We start from the raw sequence: 21,356 nt of genomic DNA on the forward strand, positions 1-21,356 counted from the left end.
GTGAGGTCCCCGCCCCCACCTTCGTTCGCCTCCGGGGGAGTTTCGGCTCTTTCCGTCAGTTGCAGCTCGGCCCTCCGCTCTGGCAGGCGCTATTTCCTCAGCCCAGCCCGCCCCGGCCCGCCTCACTGCTGGCCTTGGGAGGTTCGGTACTCCAACCAGAGAGCGCGTCCCACCAGTACCGCCTACCATTTAGTGTGTCCCACTCTTCTAGACTTTCGGTAATTCCCAACATTCGGCAACGCCCGAGATCCCACAACGCAGGCGCGCTAGCCGAGCGCCTGAGAGGAGCGGTAACTGGACCGGCTACAGCCCGCCTCCCGCCCCGCGCCTTCCACTCGAAGGTGTCTGGCGCGTGGGCAGCCTCGCGCTTGATCCTCGCTCGCGCGCCGGTTGGCTGTAACTGCCTCGAGCTCGGCGCCCCGGGTTCGCGCTGGCGCGAGCACGTGCCCTACGCTCTGGCTGGTTGGCGCGCACGCGCCCGGGAGGGCTTCGGGGCGGGGCGAACAGCCCGAATCCGGCGAGGGTCGGTGCGGATCGGCTGCTTCTCAGCGCCCACAGTTTCGGCCGCGGTTCCTTGACTGCCACCCGACTGACTAGGAAAGCTGGGAAGGAGGCGGAGGCGGGGCGGTGTCTGGCCCTGAGGGAGCTGGGGGAGGGGCGCAGCGGCGACTGCAGCGGCTCCAGAAGCCGAGAAGGAGGCGGAAGATCTCCCTTTCCTCTTCTCGGACTTGGGAGCGTCCGGGACGCGGAGCCCGGAACTGGGGCGGGGGGGGGGGGCGCGGACACGCAGCGATTGCGGGCCCTGGGCTAGGTGAGGCTGGGTGTGCTGGGCGAAAAAGGGGTTTTCGTCGCTGAGAGGGGCACGGAGGTGGAGGGCGGGCTCCAGCGGGGAAAATGGGGGGGCAGTTGTTGAGGGTTGGGGGACAGAGGAGGGGAACGTGAGCCCTTTGGGGCCGGGAGCGCTCAGAGGGTCAAGGGTTTCTGGGGTTAGCAAGGCGGGCGTGCACACGGGTCCGAGTTGGGGAGTTTCCAGAAGAAATAGGCCAGGGAAACAATGGAGCGGTGGCGGGGCGGGGGGGGACGACGACGACGACGACGACGACTCTGGTGTGAGCGTGTGTGGGTTGTTGGATTTTAGGAAACGAGCAAGATCGAAAAGAATTCGTTTGGGATGTGAAGTACAATGAAATGGGGATGCGTGAGGTCATCTGTTTGGGTGTCTCAGGTCCTTAGGATTTTGAGGGCAATAATGGGATTTGAAGATAAGGAAAGAAGGGCATTCTTATAATTGAGAGAGAAGTGGAAGTAGAAAACAACGCCAAGAGGCAGAGAAGTAGGATTTGGGTTTGAGTTAAAGCAGATGGGCGAGCCAGAGAGTGTAGGGTAGGTAGACTGACTAGTGGAATATCTTCTCTAATTTATCCAAGATGATTGGGTTCTTTGAGAAAGTGGGTCTTTTCTCAGAACGGACCTATAATTATTTTCCGCTGATGAGCAAGTTACTGTATTTAATGAAACAGGAGAGGACAGCTCACCAAAAATACCTTGCTTTGAGTTAGGTCAGTGGTGATGCAGAGTTCAGGGTGTTTTAGGAAGAACCCAGAGATTATTTTCAGCTGGACCAAAAAGTGATGAATCGCCTTGATAAAATGTAAGTTATCTTTACTTTGTTGGAGTTGCAATTCTCCCTGAGAAATGTCTAGGTAGGTTTTTATTGGTTTTATGCTTGAGAAAGAGTTGAAGTTCTGCCTCAAGGAAATTGTTTCTTGATGACTACAAATCATCAGGCTGCCTCATACCTGCCAGCTTGACCTAGGTGATTAGGGAATATTGTGGGGAAGTATTTCTAGGGTTATTATCTTTGCATTTTTTAAATACTTGTATTTCCAGACCAAATTTGGGATGGTGCTAAATAGAATATTGCTGATTTTGAAATTGTAGTTACCATTGTGTGCTCATAAATAGTCTGTGTTAAGCTTATTTATTGGGCATAAATTTTGCTGACTCATCTTAGATTTCTGTGCATTTATCAGTATATTTTTCAGTTTTGTCTCTCTGATGGTAGCTTTAGGCTTCTTTCTATGTACTTTTTTTTTTTTTGGTACCGGGGATCGAACTCAGGTCCTTGCGTTTGAGTGACAGGCGGTGGAACCACTGAGCTAAATCCCTGTCGACTTTTAAGTTACTTTCTAAAAATCTAAATATAATGTTCTAGATTGTACATTGTACTTATAAGAACTGAACAAAGCAAGAGCGAGTGCAGTGTCCTTAGAGTTGATGTGGGTTTTTTTTTTTTTTTTTGGGTACCGGGGATCAAATTCGGGATCTTTTGTTTTAGAGGCAGGCGGCAGCACCACTGAGCTAAATCCCCCCCCTCCCCTTTTTTTTGAGGCAGGGTCTTCTTGCCATGTAGTTCTAGCTGATTTTGAACTGATTATGTATGTAGCCCAGGCTGGCCTCGAGCTTGGGGCTGTCCTGTCTCAGCCTCCCAAGTGCTGGGATTACAGGTGCGCCACCACAACCTGCTGTGATGTGGTTCTTTTAAAAAATTTTTTATTTATTTATTTATTTTTGGTACCGGGGATCGAACTTGGAACCTTGTGCGGCAGGTGCCTGCACCATTGAGCTAAATCCTGGGCCCTGTGATGTGGTTCCTTATTGACCTCTTTCAGTGGGTTAGGCAAGGTGCCAAGACTTTTTGTATGCATTATCTCATTTAATTTAATCCTCATAATTGTTCTCTTTTTGTAAATTAAGAAGTTAAACAATTCAGGGCACAGAGCTAGTGGATAACAGCTGGATCCAGCCTGAGTTTGCCAAATGCCTTCTTTAAATCCTGTCTGATTTTCTTTTTATTTTGGTATCAGGGATGGAACTCAGGACCTTGTGCTTTGGAGGCAGGCACGGTGCCACTGAGCTACATCCCTGGTTGACCTAGTTGAAACTTGGGTCTGATACACCATTAATTTTGATAAAGATTGGATCAGTAGGCAGTACTTGTAGAGTTTATGGAAACTTTATTGTTCTTGTAATTTAGCAAAGCTTTTGGGACCTGATAAGGCTAAACGTCTTACTCAGGGTTTGTCTTGTGATCACACTTGATTTTCTGTTTAGTGTACTGCTGAAGCACTATGCATACGTGTCAGTCTTGTAGAAGTCTAGACAGCTGGTCGTGGAGCCAAAACCAATTAATTAACTCTGGAAAACAATTGAAAACTGCTCAGTGTTCAAGTGCTCTCCAAGCACCTGTTGAGTCCACAGTTGATACTGGCATTACCTCTAAATATAGGCCTGATCCTCTTAGAAACCAAGAATGAAACTAGAAGGGGGGAGAAACAGCTGGGGCCTGAGGGAGGAGCCACAGGTTACTGGCGGAAACATCAACCCCTGGAGGCAGATCAGGCTGCAGATTCTAGGGAATGGCAGAAGGGGAAGGAATTTTCTTTTTTTGAGATTTTCTGTATCTAGGCATTGGCCTGTGTGAGATAGATGTATATGTGTGTTAGAAAATAGTTATATTGGGGCCGGGGATTTAGCTCAGTGGTTTTGCCGCCTGCTGTGCAAGCACAAGGACTGGAGTTTGATCCCTGGTACCAAAAAATAAAGAAAGAAAATAGTTATATTATCCCCATTTCTCAGGTGAGGCTCAGAAAGGCTAGGTAACTTTCACAAAGTCACTTAATGGCAATGAAGGAAGATTGAATGTAGTACTATTTTTGAAATTGTTGCTCAGAAGTTTCCCACTATATAGCCACCATATTAAAGTTGGGAATTAAAGATCAGTCTTGGATCCACTTCGCTTCTCTTTTAGAAGTAAAACATTATATTAGTCTGACAGTCTGGCTGCGTCTCTTTTCTTTTTCCTAAGATAAGGTCTCAGTATGTTTCTCAGGCTGGTCCCAAACTGTTGGGATCAAGTGATCCTCCCGCCTCAGCCTCCTGTGAGTAGCTGGGTCTTACGTGTACACACCACTGGGCCAGGGTACACATTTTGTCACTTTGTTTATCCATGCATCCTCAATGTACATTTAAGGTGCTTCCCACTTTTTGACTATTGTGAATAATGCTGCTTTGAAAAATTCTTTGTTTTTTGTTACTGGGGATCGAACTCCGGTCCTTGCGCTTGCACAGTAGGCAGTGAAACCACTGAGCTAAATCCCCGGCCCTGTAATGCTGTTTTGAACATTGATGTACAAAATCTGTTGGAGTTCCTGCCTTCAGTTTTGTTTTTTTTTTACTTTTTTTTTTTTTTTTTTTGTACCTGGGATTGAACTGAGGACCTTGTGCTTGTGAGGCAGGCAGCGGAACCACTGAGCTAAATCCCTGGTCTCTGCTTTCAGTTTTTAGGGTATATACACAACATGGAATTACTGTATTATGTGGAAATTCTGTGTTTAATTTTTGGGGGCAGCATGGTTACTTTAAAATGGTCATTTTATTACATGTTCACCTAAAGGTAGCACTTGGTCATATGTATGAAGGATGGTGCTTCCTCAACTGACTTCCTGTATTATTTTTTTTTACTTCCTATATTATTAGAATGACGCCTGTTGTAGAAATGGCTCAAAAATAAATGTTTTACTCAGTTTTCTTGTATCCGTGTGGAAGGTACCATTTGTGACATACAGGTCTTTCAGGTGCAAATGTGGATGATTGTCTTTAGAATGTCTGAAAAATGTCGGTTGTAGAAAGCATTTTCAGCATACTTTGCTGCCTTTGGTTGGAATTCAGGGTTTTTAATTTTTGTTTTTTTGCTGTGCTAGGAAATCAAACCAAGGGCCTTACTCATGCAAGGCAAGCACTTTACCTTTGAGCTATTCCCCAAGTCCTGCTTTTTCATCTAAAAATATTTTAGGGCCAGAGATTTAGCTTAGTGGAACTGCGCCTGCCTCCCAAATGCAAGGTCCTGAGTTCGATCCCTTGTACAAAAAAAAATTTTTTTTAACTTGTGTGAGCTGCTGGTTACTGCTTACTGTGTGTATCTTTTCTTCATTTACTTTTAAAAAGTTTGAGTGCCTGTTGTATGATTTTCATCTTTTTGTTTGTTTGTTTGTTTTGGTTTTTTTGGTACCAGGGATCCAACTCTGGTCCTTGTGCTTGCACAGCGGGTGGCGAAATCACTGAGCTAAATCCCCAGCCCGGTATGATTTTTATCTTTTTGGTGTTTTGAGACAGGATCTTGCTGTGTAGTTTAGGCTGGCCTTGTACTCAGAGCAGTTCTCCTGCCTCAGCCGCCTGAGTGTTGGAGTGCTGGGATTACAGGCACATGCCAGCACATCCAGTCTTGTATGCTCTAAATATTTATAACAAGTGCCTGCAGTACATGGACAGAACTATGTGTTTCTGGCTGGTCTTGAACTCACTGTGTTGCCCAGGCTGGGGAAGTCACAGTGATCCTCTTGCCTCAGCCTCCAGACTGCTGGGATCACGGGTGGCATCGTATTTGGTGGATCTGAAATATTTTTCAAGATTTGAAAATACTTTATCTTTAGGTGCTGGATGGTAAGGATTGGCCAGAGACCAGTCAGTATTCACTCTCCCTGTTCACATACACCATGGCAGTCTTATGTGTGGGTTCCTGAAATATGCACCATCTTCTCCACACAGTAGAGGCTTTCAGCCCTTAAAACATTCTGGTGGCCTAAAGGTAGTAGTTAGCTAACATAGCCATTAGCTTAGAGACAGCTTCTGTGACCAACGACCAATGACTGATTTGTGTTTGGGCACAAGTTTGGAGGTCTTGGGGACTTCCAGGAGTTATATGAGTTTTTTGTTTTGTTTTTTCGGTACTGGGGATTGAACTCAGGACCTTGCACTTGCCAGGGAGCTATATCTCCAGCTCTTATATAAGTTTTTTTCCCCCCCTTATATGAGGTTTCTTTTTTTACTGGCCCAAACAAACCCTAAAGAACAACCCTGGCTTGCTAGTAAGAAGAGGATTTGTACTTAATTAGCAGGACCATGTGATTACTAGTTGTGGAGTGTAAGTTCCTCTTTGGAAATAGGCCAAACACTATTGGGACAGAGAAGGAGTTGTTTTTTTTAACAGGGTTTCTCTGTGTAGTTCAGGCTGGCCTTGAACTCACTATGTAGCCCAGTCTGGCCTCTAACCTTCAGTGATCCTCCTCCCTCAGCCTTCCAGCCTCCCAGGTACTGGGATTATAGGTATATATGCATATCCCACCATACATGGCCCTTAAGAAGGATTATCATTTTTTGGTACTGGATTGAACTCAGGACCTTGTGCTTTCGAGGCAGGTGGCACCACTGAGCTAAATCCCTGGTGATTTTCATGAATTGGAGGCCCGCGTGGGCTACATAGTTCAAAACGAACCTGAACTATTTAACGAGACCCTGTCTCAAAAAACCTCCCTCCCAGTTTTTGTTTTTTTGTTTTTTGTTTTTTTTGGAACTGGGGATTGAACTCAGGACCTTGTGCTTGCCGGTTTTTTTGGTACCTGGGATGGAACTCAGGACCTTGCTCTTTCAAGGCGGGCGGTGGAACCACTGAGCTAAATCCCTGGCCCCTGTTTTTATGTTTATTGTCACTTAGATTTATGGTGTGGTCAGAAGAAGACAGATGAGGACAGGAGATTCAAGTAATTATTAATTTAGAATTTCACCTTGTAGTTGGGATTGTACTATCTTGAATTAATGAATATTTTCTGCCAGGTTTATATGTAGGTAGACATGCTCATTTCATCATGTCATGGTTTAGAGAAAGGTATTAGTTTTGTTTTGTTTTTTTTGGTACTAGGGATCAAACTCAGGACCTTGAGTTTGCAAGGCAGGCTGTGGCACCACTAAGCTAAATCCCAGGCCCAAGGGTACTAGTTTTAAGCAGAGCATTCAGAAAGCCGTATGCAATTTTTTTTTTTAGCTAGGGTCTCATTATGTAGTCCAGGCTGGCCTTGAACTTGTGGCTGTCCTCCTGCCTCAGCCTCCCGGGGGTGCTGGGATTACAGGAGTGTGCAACCATGCCTGGCTTGGCTAAATTTGGTTATTTTCTTGGAATAAGGGGTGAGAAGTACACTTGTGTGTATTCTGGAACTGGTGACTTTCAAATCCCTCTTAAAAGCCCTCTGCCCCATACTCTGCAGCGTTCTCCAGAACTCTGCTGCCTTTTGAGAGGCCCTGTGCTTGTCCCCATTCTGTGAACCCTGCCTGCTGTGCCTTCTGAGCTGATTTGTGTCTCCTCATGCTGATGCAAATACTCCTTGTTTTGGCTTGTAAATTTATTATGCACTTTAATAGCACTTATCCAAGAGTACTTTTTTTTTTTTTGAGACAGGGTCTGGTTATGCAGTTTAGGTTGCCTTTGAACTCACTTGTGTATCCCAGGCTGGCCCCGAACTTGCAGTGATCTTCCTGCCTCAGCCTCCTGAATGCTGGGATTATAAGCATGTCCCACCATACCCAGCTCCAAGACTTAAAAATATGCATTAATTGTTTTTAAAGCAATGCATGTATTTAAAAAATTGAACAGGATAGAAGTAAATGATGAAAACAGTATCCCCACTTTCTCAAAGGCAGTCACTGATAGTACTTTCTCTTATATTCCAGATATAGTCTTTGGTCATACCAAAATCAGTCACTCTTTATTATTATTATTATTTTGTTTGTTTTGTGGTTTTTTTTGGTACTGGGGATCGAACTCGGGTCTTTGTGCTTGGGCAGCAGGCGGGAAACCACTGAGCTAAATCCCTGGCCCTATTATTTTATTATTGTTTTGCAGTTCTGAGAATTGAATCAGTGGCCTTGTGTGTGCTAAACAAGCACTCTTCCATTGAACTATAGCCCCACCTCCAGAGTTTTTATACTGTATGAAATGTTTACTGGGCGTAGTGGCACCCAGCCTGTGGGAGGCTGAGGCAGGAAGGTTGTCCCGAGGCCAGCCTGAATTACAAAGCTGAGACCCTGTCTCAAAAAAAAAAAAAAAACCCTTAAAACCAAAATAAAAAAGAGATGCTTCTTTTTCTCAGATTTTATTAGAAAATAATTTATGAATATTGAAAAAAGTTCAAGCATTGTAGAAATATATAAAATGAAAAGCAAAAGCTTCCTTTACCTTGATCCCTAATTCTAGCCCTTCCCAAACAACACCTCCCTCTCCATGTCCACTCTCCCCACTGGGCATGGTGGTGCATGCCTCTACTTAGGAGGCTGAGGCAGGAGGATAACAAGTCCATGGCCATCCTAGGCAATTTAGTGAGACCTTGTATCAAATAAAAAGTGCTGAGATGAAACTCCGGTTGAGTACCTCTGGATTCAATTCTCTGTACTGCAAATAAAACAAAACAATCCTCTTTCCAAAGGTAACCTTGTATAAACCTAGTGTGTACATTTTAATTTTGTTTTACTTATATTTACATGACCACGTAAGTGTCATTATTTTTATTTTTTATTTATTTACCCCCATTGTTGGGGATTGAACCTGTTGCTCGATCACTCAGTTATACCTCCAGATTTCTATTATTATTTTACCCTTTTTTTTTTTTTTTTTTTGCTACCGGGCATCAAACTTAGGACCTTGCGCTTTTGAGGCAGGTGGCGGCACCACTGAGCTAAATTCCCGGCCCTATTTTACTATATTTTATATATATCAGGGTAAGTTTTTGTTCTTTTTTTTTGTACCAGGCATCGAACTCAGGACCTTGTGGTTGCGAGCCAGGTGTGGCACCACTGAGCTAAATACCCAGCTTTCTCTTCTTAATATATATATTTTGGAGACATTTTCATAGTAATACAGAGCTACTTTATTGTCTGATGGTGTTCATTCCATAATATTCATATGCCATTTTATTATTATATTTTGAGATAGGGTCTCCCTTTGTAGTTCAGGCTGGCCTTGAATTTATGGCAGTCCTGCCTCAGCCTCTCAAATGTTGGCATTACAAATGTGCGCCATCCTGCCTGCACATATGCCATTTTATTTTATTTTATTTTAGGTTCCTGGGATTGAACTTGGGTCCTTGTGCTTTCAAGGCAGGCAGCAGAACCACTGAGCTAAATTCCCAGCCCGACATATGCCATTTTATTTAACCATTATCCAATTAATGAATGTTCATGTGGGGCTGGGGATTTAACTCAGTGGTTCTGCTGCCTGCCTGGAAAGTGCAAGGTCCTGAGTTCGATCCCTGGTACCAAAAATAAATAAATCATTGTTCACATGTTTTTTATCTGGTGTGTTCCTAATAATGCTACCTTCACCACATTTTTATATACTTCCCCTTGGACATGTATGAATATTTTTCTAGGCTGGTGGGTATGAAGATATGTTCTTCTAAAAATTTTCTTGAGTACTGCTGAAATGATTTTTTTTTTTTTTGGTATGGGGATTGAACTCATGACCTTGTGCTTGTGAGGCAGGCGCAGTGCCACTGAGCTAAATCCCTGGCCTCCCAAATGATTTTTTAAAAAAATTCTTACTTTTATATTTGGGTACTGGGGATCAAACTTAGGCCCTTGCGCTTCAGGGCAGATGGCGGAACCACTGAGCTAAATCCCCAGCAAAAAAATTCTTTTGAAATAATTTTAGAGTTATAGAAGCATAAAGATAGCACAGAGATCTTCCGTGTAGCTTTCCCCTAGTTTTTCCTAATGTTAATGTCTTTCATGACCGTAGTGCATTTACAGTATTGTTAAATTATACTTTGTTTGGATTTCCCATTTTCCCACAAATGTTATAAAAAGTTCCTAGACACAGTCTAGGATTCTGTTCTTCTGGTATAAGTTCTCTTTAATTTTATCGAGTTTCACAATTTCTGAGTCTTTCCTTGTCTTTTTTACCACCTGCAAGTTTTGGGTAGTATAGTACTGGGGACTGAATCTAGGGCCTTTGCACTGAGCTACATCCCAGACCTTTTTTTTTTTTAAATTAATTTTTTTTCTGTTACTGGGGTCAAACTCAGGACCTTGCGCTTGCCAGGCAGGCATGGCGCCACTGAGCTACATCCTCAGCCCTTTTTATTTTTTCTTTTTCTTTCTTTCTTTTTTTTTTTTTTTTTTGGTACTGGGGATCAAACTAGGGTCCTTGCGTTTGTGCAACAGGCGGCGAAACCACTGAGCTAAATCCCCGGCCCATTATTTTTTATTTTGAGACAGGGTCTTTCTCGGTGCTGAGTTGCCCAGGCTGGGTTCAAACTTGTGATCCTCCTTCCTCAATTTCCCAGAGTGTTGGGATTACAGGTGTGCACACCATGCCCATTGGGAGTGGATGAATTTAACTGGGACACCCACCTCCTTTCAGCCTCCCAAGTGCTGGGGTTATGGGTGTGTGGCACCCCTCTCCCCGACCACCTTGTTTTTGTTTTGGTATGAGATGGAACACAGGACCTTGCACCTGGGAGGCAGCTGCCGAAACCACTGAGTTAAATCCCTGCCCCAGTAATACATTTTCCATTACAAATGGATTAACCTGAAATTCCAGCTACATTGTTTCAAGCAGAATAGAAACAAACTGCAAAAATCCAACTCAGAAGAATCTGGAAAATTGCACTACTTCTGGCCATCCTTTCTGTGTCCAGATCTTTTTTAAAAAAATCTTTAGATTTAGGTTAGGCATGGTGGCCCATGACTGTAATCCCAGCACTTGGGAGGCTGAGGCAGGAGGATTGCTGTAGGCCAGCCTGGGCTATGTAATGAGTTCAAGGCCAGACTACACAGTGAGACCTCAAAAAAAAAGCTGGGCATGGTGGCACACATTTGTAACTTCAGTACTTTGGGAGGCTGAGCTGAGGCTGGAAGATGGCAAGTTCAAGCCAAGCCTGGGCAGTGTAGCGACTTGGCAAGACAGTCTCAAAAAAATAAAACCCAACAACAACAATAAAAAACAACATGCTGGGCAAGTAGCTCAATGTGAAGGCCCTGGATTCAGTCTTTAGTACTTGGGGAAAAAGCACCTGTGTCTAGACCGCTGGTATCATTGTCATAAAAAGTACCTGTGCGGAGAGGCGGAGACAATATTAGAAGTATTTTAATTTTAAAAGCTCTTTACTAGCAGCTCAATATAGAGGACTTTTAAATCTCTGTCTGCTTAGAAAAGTAATTTAAGCAAGTGGTGAAGAATTATAGAATCAGGACTGGAACAAGTTTTGTTCAGTAGATATCCAAATATACTGTAACTACTGTGTTTGACAGTGGGATACTGAGGCGAATAAGACAAGGTTCTTTGCCTTCATGAGCCTTACTAGCTAATCTTCCAAGTCTCACCTATTCTCACTTTATGTTGTATTATAGAAATTAAAGCTTAAGAGATCAAATAACCTGCCCAGGGCTAAGTAGCTAGTTTCTGATGAAATAGAACTGGAGGCTGGGCATGGTGGCACACTTCTGTAGTCCCAGTGCTTGGAAGGCTGAGGTAGAATTGCTACAAGTTTGAGACCAGTCCAGGCTACATAGTGAGTTCAAGGCCAGTCTCAACTACATAGCCCTAAGACCCTGTCTCCCCCCGCAAAAAACCCCAAAAAACTAGAACGCAAGTTTCTTACATGGGAGATAAAAGCAAAACATCTACTTATTTATGCAAAATTTTGAGTGCTCACTAAGGCGTTTAAGGTCCCTGTATGGGGTGCTGAAAATTACAGTGGTAAGTAAAATACCCATATCCCTTTGATACAGAGATCAAAAAAATTTTTTTGAATTTAACATTTTCTTCCACTGTGCTGTATTATAATTAGTTTATAAACATTTTTTCTTGTGGAAGGGTTCAGGCCTATCAAATGATTTTTTGGTAAGTGTGAGTGTCTTGTCACCAGTTCGGACTGAAGAGGTTCACTTGAGATTCAGACAGCCCCAAGACGAGACACAGGACTGTGGACTGGATTAAACATCCTTATTCTTAGGTGCTCAGCCTTGAACACTCGAATGGCTGTCCTCAGTCCCCTAGCTCCACGCTTCTCACAGCAGTCCTTGGGTGCTTAGTCTCTCCTAGCCCTCATGGCAGTCCACATTTATAGATCAAAATACACAATAGTGGTCATGTGCCCGGAACAATCGTGGTTATATGAATTATTCTCACTGGCCAGTATTGACCTTGGCTGTAGAAGTTCTTTACATTTTGGGGAAATGGAAGATGCTCTTGCGCTGGAGCTCTGTTGACACAGAACCCACTGCATCCCAAACGCCCTTCTTTCACAGCCTGCCCCGAAACACTGCCATCTTGCCCTTTTGCATTTCTCTACAGTGGAGTGCTGGGAATATAGTTGGACCTTGCACATGCAAAGAGTGTGCATTTGCCATTGAGATAACAGCCCCACCCCTTAAATATTTATTCTTTAATGTGACTAAGTTCAGTGTGTTTAATGTGTATCTGGCACTTGAAGTTAGTGTTATTTATTTTTTCTTTTTTTGGTACCGGCGATCCAACTCAGGACCTTGCAGTTTCAAGACAGGCAGTGGAACCACTGAGCTAAATCCCCACCCCAAAGTTAGTGTTATTGAAGGACTAAGAAAGGCATAATTAGGTAGTTGTGGGATTTTTTTTTTTTTTTTTTTTTTTGTATTGGAGATTGAACTCAGGACCTTGTTGTTGTAAGGTAGGCATGGTGCCACTAAGCTAAATCCCTGGCCCAGGTAGTTGTGGGTTTTGATGTTTACTTATTTCAGAATTAGGTAAGGCCTAACGCTTTGTTTTGTGAGCAGAGAGAACTGCTCCCTTTGGATTGGAAGACTTTCTGCTCTCAAGAGCCAGAGCTTAGACTGTCAGTTAAAATCAGATGACTTTTGTACACTGACCTTTTCTTTCTGTTTAGTTATTCACCTAATGTAATATAAAATCTCTTTTTTTTTTTTGAGACCAGGTCTCATTTTGTAGTGTAGGCTGACCCTGAAGTCACTATGTATTCCAGGCTGGCCTCGAACTCAGGGTATTCCTCCTGCCTCAGCCTCCAAATGCTGGGATTACAGGTGGATGCCACCACTCCTGGCTGTTATATAAAATCTTTTTAAAAGTTTTCTTTATAGAATAGACTTGGGTATCTGTATTCTTAATATTCAAAGAATCATACGTAAGGCAGAATGTATATTTTAAATTTCCTTAAACTAATTATGACTGTATTTGATTTTTTTCCTCTTAGTACTTGCTAGAACAGTTAAACATTGATAGTCTAGGAAAAAGTGAAAAAAGGTTAATTAAACCACTGTTGAATAATGTAGACTGTTTTAGTTATTTGGTGGCTTAGAGGATTACGGCCTTTTCCCTAAAAATGTGTAGTTAAACATACTTATACAATGGAGAAAGTAATTACCCTTCCAGAAGGAAGTTTCCTTAACCTCAGGCCCCCTTACTATTTTTCTTCCAGAAGGCCTTCTGCCACTCGGCTGGGGCCAATTAATTTTTGGCTCAGCTGTTTTAGTTTCCCTACAGAAGTTGGACTTACCTATGTTAATAATCTGTGAAAATCAAATTCCAGTTTTTTATTTTAAGAGAGCTAGAACGTTAAATTCCCTGCCAATAATTAATTTAGTAAGTTACTGTATGCTAGCTATGATTATTTTAGTTCGGCAGGTATAACCATATTTTAAAACACTACATATTGATGTAGAGGAGGTAGCATGACTGTGGAATTCAAGTTACCTCATAATTTAAAAAGTATTTGAGGGCCCAGGGATGTAGTTCAGTGGTGCCACGCCTGGCTGGCAAGCACAAGGTCCTGAGTTCGATCCCTAGTACTGGGGGGGAAAAAAAAGGGAAAAATAGGACTAGTAAGCAGGTGATCATTGACTGTGTATGTAAATAATTAGAAGTGACTTCAAACACTTAGATTGGCATAAATTTTGAAGCTGATAGTCGTCACTGTAATTGGATAAATGTTATTGTTTATTTTATATTTATTTATTTATTTTTAATTTTTTTGGTACTAGGGATCAAACTTGGGTCCCTGCGCTTGCGCAGCAGGCGGTGAAACCACTGAGCTAAATTCCCGGCCCTAAATAAATGTTAAACAAGTCATAAAAATATCTTTTACTACCCATATTTATAGTGGCACAGTTTGTAATAGCTAAAACTTGGAGACAGCCCAATTGCCCATCAACTAGAGACTGAAAAAAGATGTGGTTTTTAAAATATAAAATGGAGTACTACTCAGCCATACTCTAAAATGAAATAAATAGGACACGTGTAAATACCGAATATTTTCTCTGGTGAGAGAAACTGAAAGAGTAAGTAAGGATCAAAATGTATAATAGATGGGGCTGGGCACTTAGCTCAGTGGTTCCTGCGCCTTCCTCACAAGCGCAAGGTCCCGAGTTCAATCCCCGGTACCAAAAAAAAATATGAGAAAAGGAAAAAACGGCTGGGGATTTAGCTCAGTGGCACTGTGCCTGCCTTATAAGCACAAGGTCCTGAGTTCACTCTCAGGTACAAAAAAATAAGGAAACAAAGTCTTTGTAAATAGGGAGGGGTGGAGGGATTGAAGGGAGGGCAGGGGAATGGGGAAAAAAATAACCAAGAAAATCATGTAAAGGTACAAATTCCAAATGATAAATGTCATGGTATTGTACACTTAAAATGTGCCAGTAAACTTAATGAATAAAAACAAAACAAAATATATATATATATCTTTAGGGCCAGGGATTTAGCTTAGTGGTTTTGCTGCCTGCTGTGCAAGCACAAGGACCCGAGTTCAATCCCCGGTACCAAAAAAAAAACCCCCAAAACAAATATATATATATCTTTTACTATGGTCAAGCCAGACATTCAGCTGGAGGAAAAAGAAGTGGGTAACCATGGAGCTATTATTTGATGTTAATTGTTTGGAGATATATCAAGGCAAGCTATGTTTAGCCTCCATGTCTTAGAATGAAATCTTCCAGATGTGTTGTTGGCAGTTATCTGTTGCTAAGTATGTGAATTTTTCACTGTTGTGACAAAATACCTGCAAAAAACAACTTGAAGAAAGATTAATTTAGGTTCATGGTTTCATTCCATGGTTATTTTCCCCATTGTTGGGTTTTGTTTTGTTTTTTGGAGACAAGGTCTCATTATGCAGTTCAGGCTGGCCTTGAAATCATGGTGACCCTCCTGCCTCAGCTTCCCAGGTAGTGAGATTACAGGTGTGTGCCACCATGCCCAGCTTGACTCCATTGCTTTTATGTCTGTGGTGAGACAGAAACATGGCAGAGGGGTATGGTAGAAGAAAGCTGCTCACTTCATGGCACTCAGGAACAGAGAGAGAGATAGAGACAGAAACAGAGAGTTAGAAACAGAGAGCCCTCTCATCCCAGAGAAGCAACGGCTGGGGACAAGATACCAGGATATGCTGCCATGACCCATTCCTTTCAGCTAGGTCCCATGTCCTAAGTTTCCTTCACCTTCCAATAATGGCATCAAATGAATAATCTCATCTATGGACTGTTACACCCAGTGAGAGAGAACCAACCAGAGACCGATATTAAATCCACATAGGAGTTTATTACTGGCCAGGACCAGAGCTGAGCATTGGACTTGACCCTCAACTGGGGGTTGACAAACATGTTTTACACACCTTTGAGGCCAACAGTTCCTAGGGCCCCCTATGGGATAGAACTAGTAAAGCAAGCAAAAGGTACAGAAGCAGAACGTCCTGCTGTTAGAACATTTGTGAAACAATAGTTGATTAATTGTTATTTCTAAAGAGACTTTCTAAGGGGAGGAGGTTTTTAAGCTTCCTCCTTCTGAGTTCATCTAAAGGGCAGGCAGGTGGGTCAAGCAGCAATATGGAGTCTGTCTTGCTAACTAGGGTCCTTCATGGACATCCATGGAGTTAGAGCCTTCGTGATCCAGTCACCTACCAAAAGCCTTACCACTGAACACAGGCTTTTGGAGACCATTTTAGCTGAAAGTCATTATACCAAGGAACAAAATGACTCCAGACTTTGTGCTTAAAACCTTTATGGTTCTAGGGGAGACTGGGCTCAACTGATTGTTGCTCAGGCTGTCTGTCCTTTACAGCCTGATGGTGTCTGATCCTGGAGTTATCTCAAAGACTTCCTTTTAGACTTATATGTCTGGCACTGCAGTCTGGAAGTCCAAATAGCTGGAATATCTTAGATCCTTTATGTCTCTGTGTAGTCTTCCCAGCATAGGGACTTCTTTGTGGCCAGACTTCTTACGTTGAGGGTTAGGGCTCCAAAAGCACTTGTTCTGAGTGTGAGAGCCAGAAGAAAACTGTCTTATGAACTGGTTTTAGTATCAAATTGTCATTTCCTCTGTATTTTATTTATTTGAAGTGAGTCGCTAAGGCCAGCCCATATACGAAGAAGAACTATCCCATCTCTTGCTGGGATAAATGTCAAAGGGCTGCCTCAGTCTGCTCTCTGGTTACAAATTACTTACATTTCTCTCTTTTGCAAAATACGCTTACCCCTTCTCAAGGCCCTCAAAGGCTTATCCAGCATCAGGTTTAGGTTTGAGGCCCAGGACCTTGCTGAGATACAGGTGTAGATAAGGCTACTTAGATAGGGTTACTGAATACCACTGCTTTCACTCTGAACACCTTTGAACTGAAGAGACAAGTTTTTTACCGTCTCTGCAGCCCACCACTGTGCAACAGTGGACAGATAGAAGATGAGTGCTATAGACAGTTCTGCCAAAAAACAAAGTAAAAGAAAAATGGAAGGAACACAGTAGTCCATAGCAATTCTGAAACCCAATGTGTGTATTACTAGTTATGTAATATTACCCTAGGGTTCAGACGTACTGCCTATGTAGCCCAGGCTGGCCTGGAACTCAAAGTGATTCTCTTGCCTCAGCCTCCCCAATGCTGGGATTACAGATATGTGCCACCATGCCCAGCTCCTGTGAGTCTTATGGAGGAGTAGTGGTTTTCAGTCTTTTAGAAGCTACACTTATGCACTGATACAATGTGCAGTTCCTTCTCTGCTGAGAATCTCTATGAGACTTGTGGTTTAGAAAGCCTTTTAGTTTGTTTGAAAGGGACCTGTGAAGCAGCATCTGATAAATCTCTTTGTAGGCTAAAGTAGGGCAGGCAGACTATGGCCATTGAGGTTTGTTTTTACTTTTTTTTTTTGGTATTGGGGATTGAACTCAGGTCCTTGCGCTTGCGCAGCAGGAGGTGAAACCACTGAACTAAATCCCCGACTGTTTTTACCTTCTTAAAGGGTTATAAAAAAAGAATGTGTGCAAAATATTTAGCCCTTTGCAGAAAATGTATGGTGACCTTTGGTCTAAGTAATCATTAGGTCATTTCTCTGACACTGCCTTAGGTTTGATCTTTGTCCAGAGAGTCTGTCTGTCTGTGCTGTCTGTTTCTTTCTTGAGGCGTACTCTCACTATGTAGTTTACACCAGCCTTGAACTCATGGTCATCCTCCTGTGTTGGAATTATAGATGTGTGCCACCATGCCTGGTTCAGAGAGCATATCTTGGGATTTTTTTTGGTACTGGGGATCGAACTCAGGACCTTGAGCTTGTGCGCAGGCTCAGTGCCATTGAGCTAAATCCCTAGCCCTCAGAGAGTGTATCTTAATTTGATAAGTGTTTGCTATATAGGGAGGCTGGGAATAAGAAAGTTTTATTTTTGCATTAGCAAGTCCTTGCTTGTTTATATTTGCTCTATTTTGCTTGAAAATTTTTCCGTCTTTAGCTCATCTTTCTATGTCTGTACTTATACACAGTTAAAGAAACCAATTTGAGAGCCGGGGATTTAGCTCAGTGGTTCCGGCCCCTGCCCTGCAGGCACAAGGACCTGAGTTCGATCCCTGGTACCAAAAAAAAAAAAAAGAAACCAATTTGACACTTGAAATTCTTTCCTGGAAATCTTATATAGTTCATCAGTTCATGGTTCTGTTTTTTGTCTTCTACTTTTACCCAGTAAAATTTTTCCCTTGGTTCTAGTAACATTTTTGTCATTCTCTCTCTTTCTCTCTCTCTCTGCATTGAGCTACATCTCTAGCCTTTTCAGTTAATTAATTATTTATTTTTTTGGTACCGGAGATCGAACTCGGGACCTTGTGCTTTCGAGGCAGGTGCCAGAACCACTGAGCTAAATCCCTGGCCCCTTTTTTATGTTTTTACTTTGACTTACTTTTTTTTGTGGTATTGGGGATCGAACTCAGGACCTTGTGCTTTCGAGGCAGGCGTGGTGCCACTGAGCTAAATCGCCTGGCCTTTATTTTACTTTGAAACTGTCTCACCAAGTTGCTCGAGGTAGGCTTGAACTTGTGGCAATCCTCCTGCCTCAACCTCCTATAGAGCCAGGATTACAGGCATGTGCCATCATACCTGTCTTAATTTTCTTTTTAAGCTAGGAGTCAGCAATCTTTTTCTGTAAAGGGTCAGATAATAAATATGAAAGACTTTTTTGGGCTGTGTGATTTTTGGCATACTTAGACAATATGTGAACTAATGGTTGTGGCTGTGTCCCATAAAATGTTACTTACAAAAATAGACAGCTGGGAGCCAGGGATTTAGCTCAGTGGTTCCACTGCCCGCCTCGCAAGCAGAAGGACCCAAGTTCGATCCCTGGTACCAGAAAAGAAAAAGGACAGCAGTTTGAATTTTGCCTGCAGACTGTAGTTTGGTGATCTATTTTCAGAAGTCTTTCTGCTTCCTTGGTGCATGCCTGCCTGCCTCTCTCTCTCCCTCCTTCCCTCCCTCCTTCTCTTTTTTCCTTTTTGCAGTGCTGGGGATTGAACCCCAGGGGTGTTCCACCACTGAGCTTCATCCAGCTCCTTTCATTCATTCATAGTTTTGAGATAGAGTCTCACTAAGTTGCCACTGCTGATCTCTATCCTGCATCAGCCAAGTAGCTAGAATTACAAACATGAACCACTATGTCCAGATCCTCCAGGCTTTTGCTAGCAGTTTCAAGTTCCCTTAGGTCTTGGCTAGTACTCTCAAGGCTCTTGCTTTCTTTTGCTGCCAGTCCCAAAGCGAAATATTTTAACTTTTTTATTATGGCAGCAATCTCTTTATATCAAAATCTGTTTTGAATATCTGTTGCCGTGTGGCATATCATCCCATATTATTAATGTAAAATTTTAAAGACCTTCCAAAAAAAAGAAACAAACTCTTACATGCATGTACTTACTTGCCAAGATGAATGTAAAATTCATGCATTGCAAACATATACTAATAAAATAAAAATTTTTTAAAAAACCCTTTTCTATTTGTCTGCTCTTTGAACTTAGCAAGGTTCTTTGTTAGGTTTCACACCAGGGTTCCATCAAATGATAGCTAGAGCTAGAATCATTTGGAAGGGTTCCTCCTTGGGGTTTCTTAGGAAGTTGGAGCAGATGATAGCTGGGTCTGGATTGATCATGTCAAAGGACTTCAGGTGTCTGGTGGTGGGGTTGAGAAGCAGCTGCTGCACCTGGACATTTCTCTAATGCTCTGCGGCCTCACTGATTATCTTACTTGGTGATCCAGGATTCCAGATTGCCAAAAAAACACACCTGACTGAGGCACCTGAGAGAGCATCCAGCAGAAGTTTTATCACCTTGTATGACTTAGCTTGCAATGTTTAATGTTCCTTTTTTTTTGTTGGAAAAATAGATTCTACCTTTTTGTTTTGTTTTGTTTTGTTTTGTTTTTTGGTACCGACGATCGAACTCGGGACCTTGCACTTGCGAGGCAGGCGGTGGAACCACTGAGCTAAATCCCTGGCCCTGATTCTACCTTTTGGTGGGAGAAGGATCAGAGAATTGGCAAACAAGTTTTAAAACACAAAGTACCTCACATCTGTCAAGTTTTGGAAGCTAGAAGGTTTTTCTTTCCTTTTCACTGGGCAGGAAGAAAAGAGATCACCCCTCATTTAATGTTCAAGAGTGAATTTGTTAAGAGCTGTGGAAGAAGATGTTACAGGGACAAAACCCCCTTTTCTTCAGGAGACAGGACCTGGGAGGTTGGGATTGGCTTTTTCTTTTTATGTGAGAGTAGGCCCAATAGTGTTTCTATCTAAAAGAGGAAAAAGAAACTTAAAAATTGTACCATTTACAGATTTGTTTGATTCGATTCCAGTAATATTTTGCAAAGGTTAGAGTATGTGTGCCTGTTTGTCATTCACACGTGGCAGTTGAATCAGGTTAGTTAGCTTTCTCAATTCAGGTTTGGGGACTGTAGAGTATATGGTCATGTGGCTTATAGGAGACTCTAAATGGGATTAGGGAAGGGTCTCCAGAACTGCTCGATTGCCTTGTATGGTGATCTGGCTGTGGAGGTAAAATATTCAGAAAATTAGAGGTGTTTTATGATTTGTGTTTGTAGAGACTATTATGTTTTGAGTTCTTGACATTCTGTTTTCTATTTCTTCTTTACTTTTGTTTCTGGATTTATGCATCATGAAAAATTCAACCCAAATTCTCTGTGACCTGAAAAAAGATGACAGCTTAGTGAATAGGAAGTTGCTGTCCTAGTGACTGCCTGCCATACTACTCTTCCTACCTCTAGCAAGAAGAAATGCCTGTATTTAACCATTTCCCTCTTCTCTTGGTTTTTTTTTTTTTTTTTTGGTACCGGGGATCGAACTTGGGTCCTTGCACTTGCGCAGCAGTCGGCGAAACCACTGAGCTAAATCCCCGGCCCTATTTCCCTCTTCTCTTGATATCCTGATTATTCAACATTGGGGTAGAGGAAAAATCCTGGTTTGATTTGGTTTTGGTTTTAGTTTTTTGTGATACAGGGAGATGAACCTGGTACCTTTGCACTGAGCAACATCCCCAGGCCCACCTCACCCCCCTTTTTTTTCTGGTATCGGGAATTGAACTCAGGACCTTACGCTTGCGAGGCAAGCACAGTGCCACTGAGCTAAATCCTCAGCCCTCTTTCCCATTTTTGATTTATTTGGAGACACGGCCTTGGTAAGTTGCTAAGTTGCCCACCTGGGTTCGAACTTTGCGATTTTCCATAGAGCTGAGCCACCATGCCTGACTTTCTATTAACTTTTATTTTAAAGGACTCAAGTAATTTTTCACTTGGTATATGAAAAATTCTTTGACTAAATTTTGATAGAATTCCTTTTTTTTTGTACCAGGAATCAAACTCAGGACCTTGTGCTTACCAGGCAGACACAGTGCCGCTGAGCTACATCCCTGGTCCTTGATAGAATTCTTATAAACCCATGCTAATTTGTGGTGGTATAAAGACCATGACAAGAGTCAGAAAATAACTTTTTGATGTTGTTGTTGTTGTCATTGTTGGCAGTACTGGGAATTGAACTCAAAGAGTGCTGAGCTACATTCTCATCCCTTTTGATTTTGTTTTGAGACACGGTCTCACCAAGTTGCTCAGGTTAGCCTAGAATTTGCCATCCTGCCTCAGCCTCAAGTAGCTATCTATAGGTGTGTGTCACTGCTGCACATAGCCCAGATAAGAAAGTTTTGCAGTAAGTTATACTCTCAAAAAGGAAGAGTATAGAT

The 21,356-nt window shown here is 42.5% G+C and overlaps 1 protein-coding gene across 7 annotated transcripts in view; it reads left to right on the forward strand.

Moving 5' to 3' along the window:
* Positions 1–432: 432 nt before the first annotated feature.
* The window catches only part of Spats2 (spermatogenesis associated serine rich 2), a 94,291-nt gene continuing 73,367 nt past the window's right edge, over positions 433–21,356 (forward strand). For 2 of the 7 annotated variants that reach the window (XM_087200125.1, XM_087200126.1), the window contains exon 1: positions 434–811. The gene's annotated coding sequence lies outside the window, so the exon portion shown is untranslated. Of the gene's footprint in view, positions 812–946; positions 1,652–21,356 lie in introns of those variants that run through there. The other 5 variants (XM_087200123.1, XM_087200124.1, XM_087200129.1 and 2 more) reach the window with 4 other exon arrangements.

This window comes from Heterocephalus glaber, unplaced genomic scaffold, assembly GCF_053883595.1.
Source record: "Heterocephalus glaber isolate CG9 unplaced genomic scaffold, H.glaber_assembly_v1.0 deba00001733, whole genome shotgun sequence".
Taxonomy (NCBI): Eukaryota; Metazoa; Chordata; class Mammalia; order Rodentia; family Bathyergidae; genus Heterocephalus; species Heterocephalus glaber.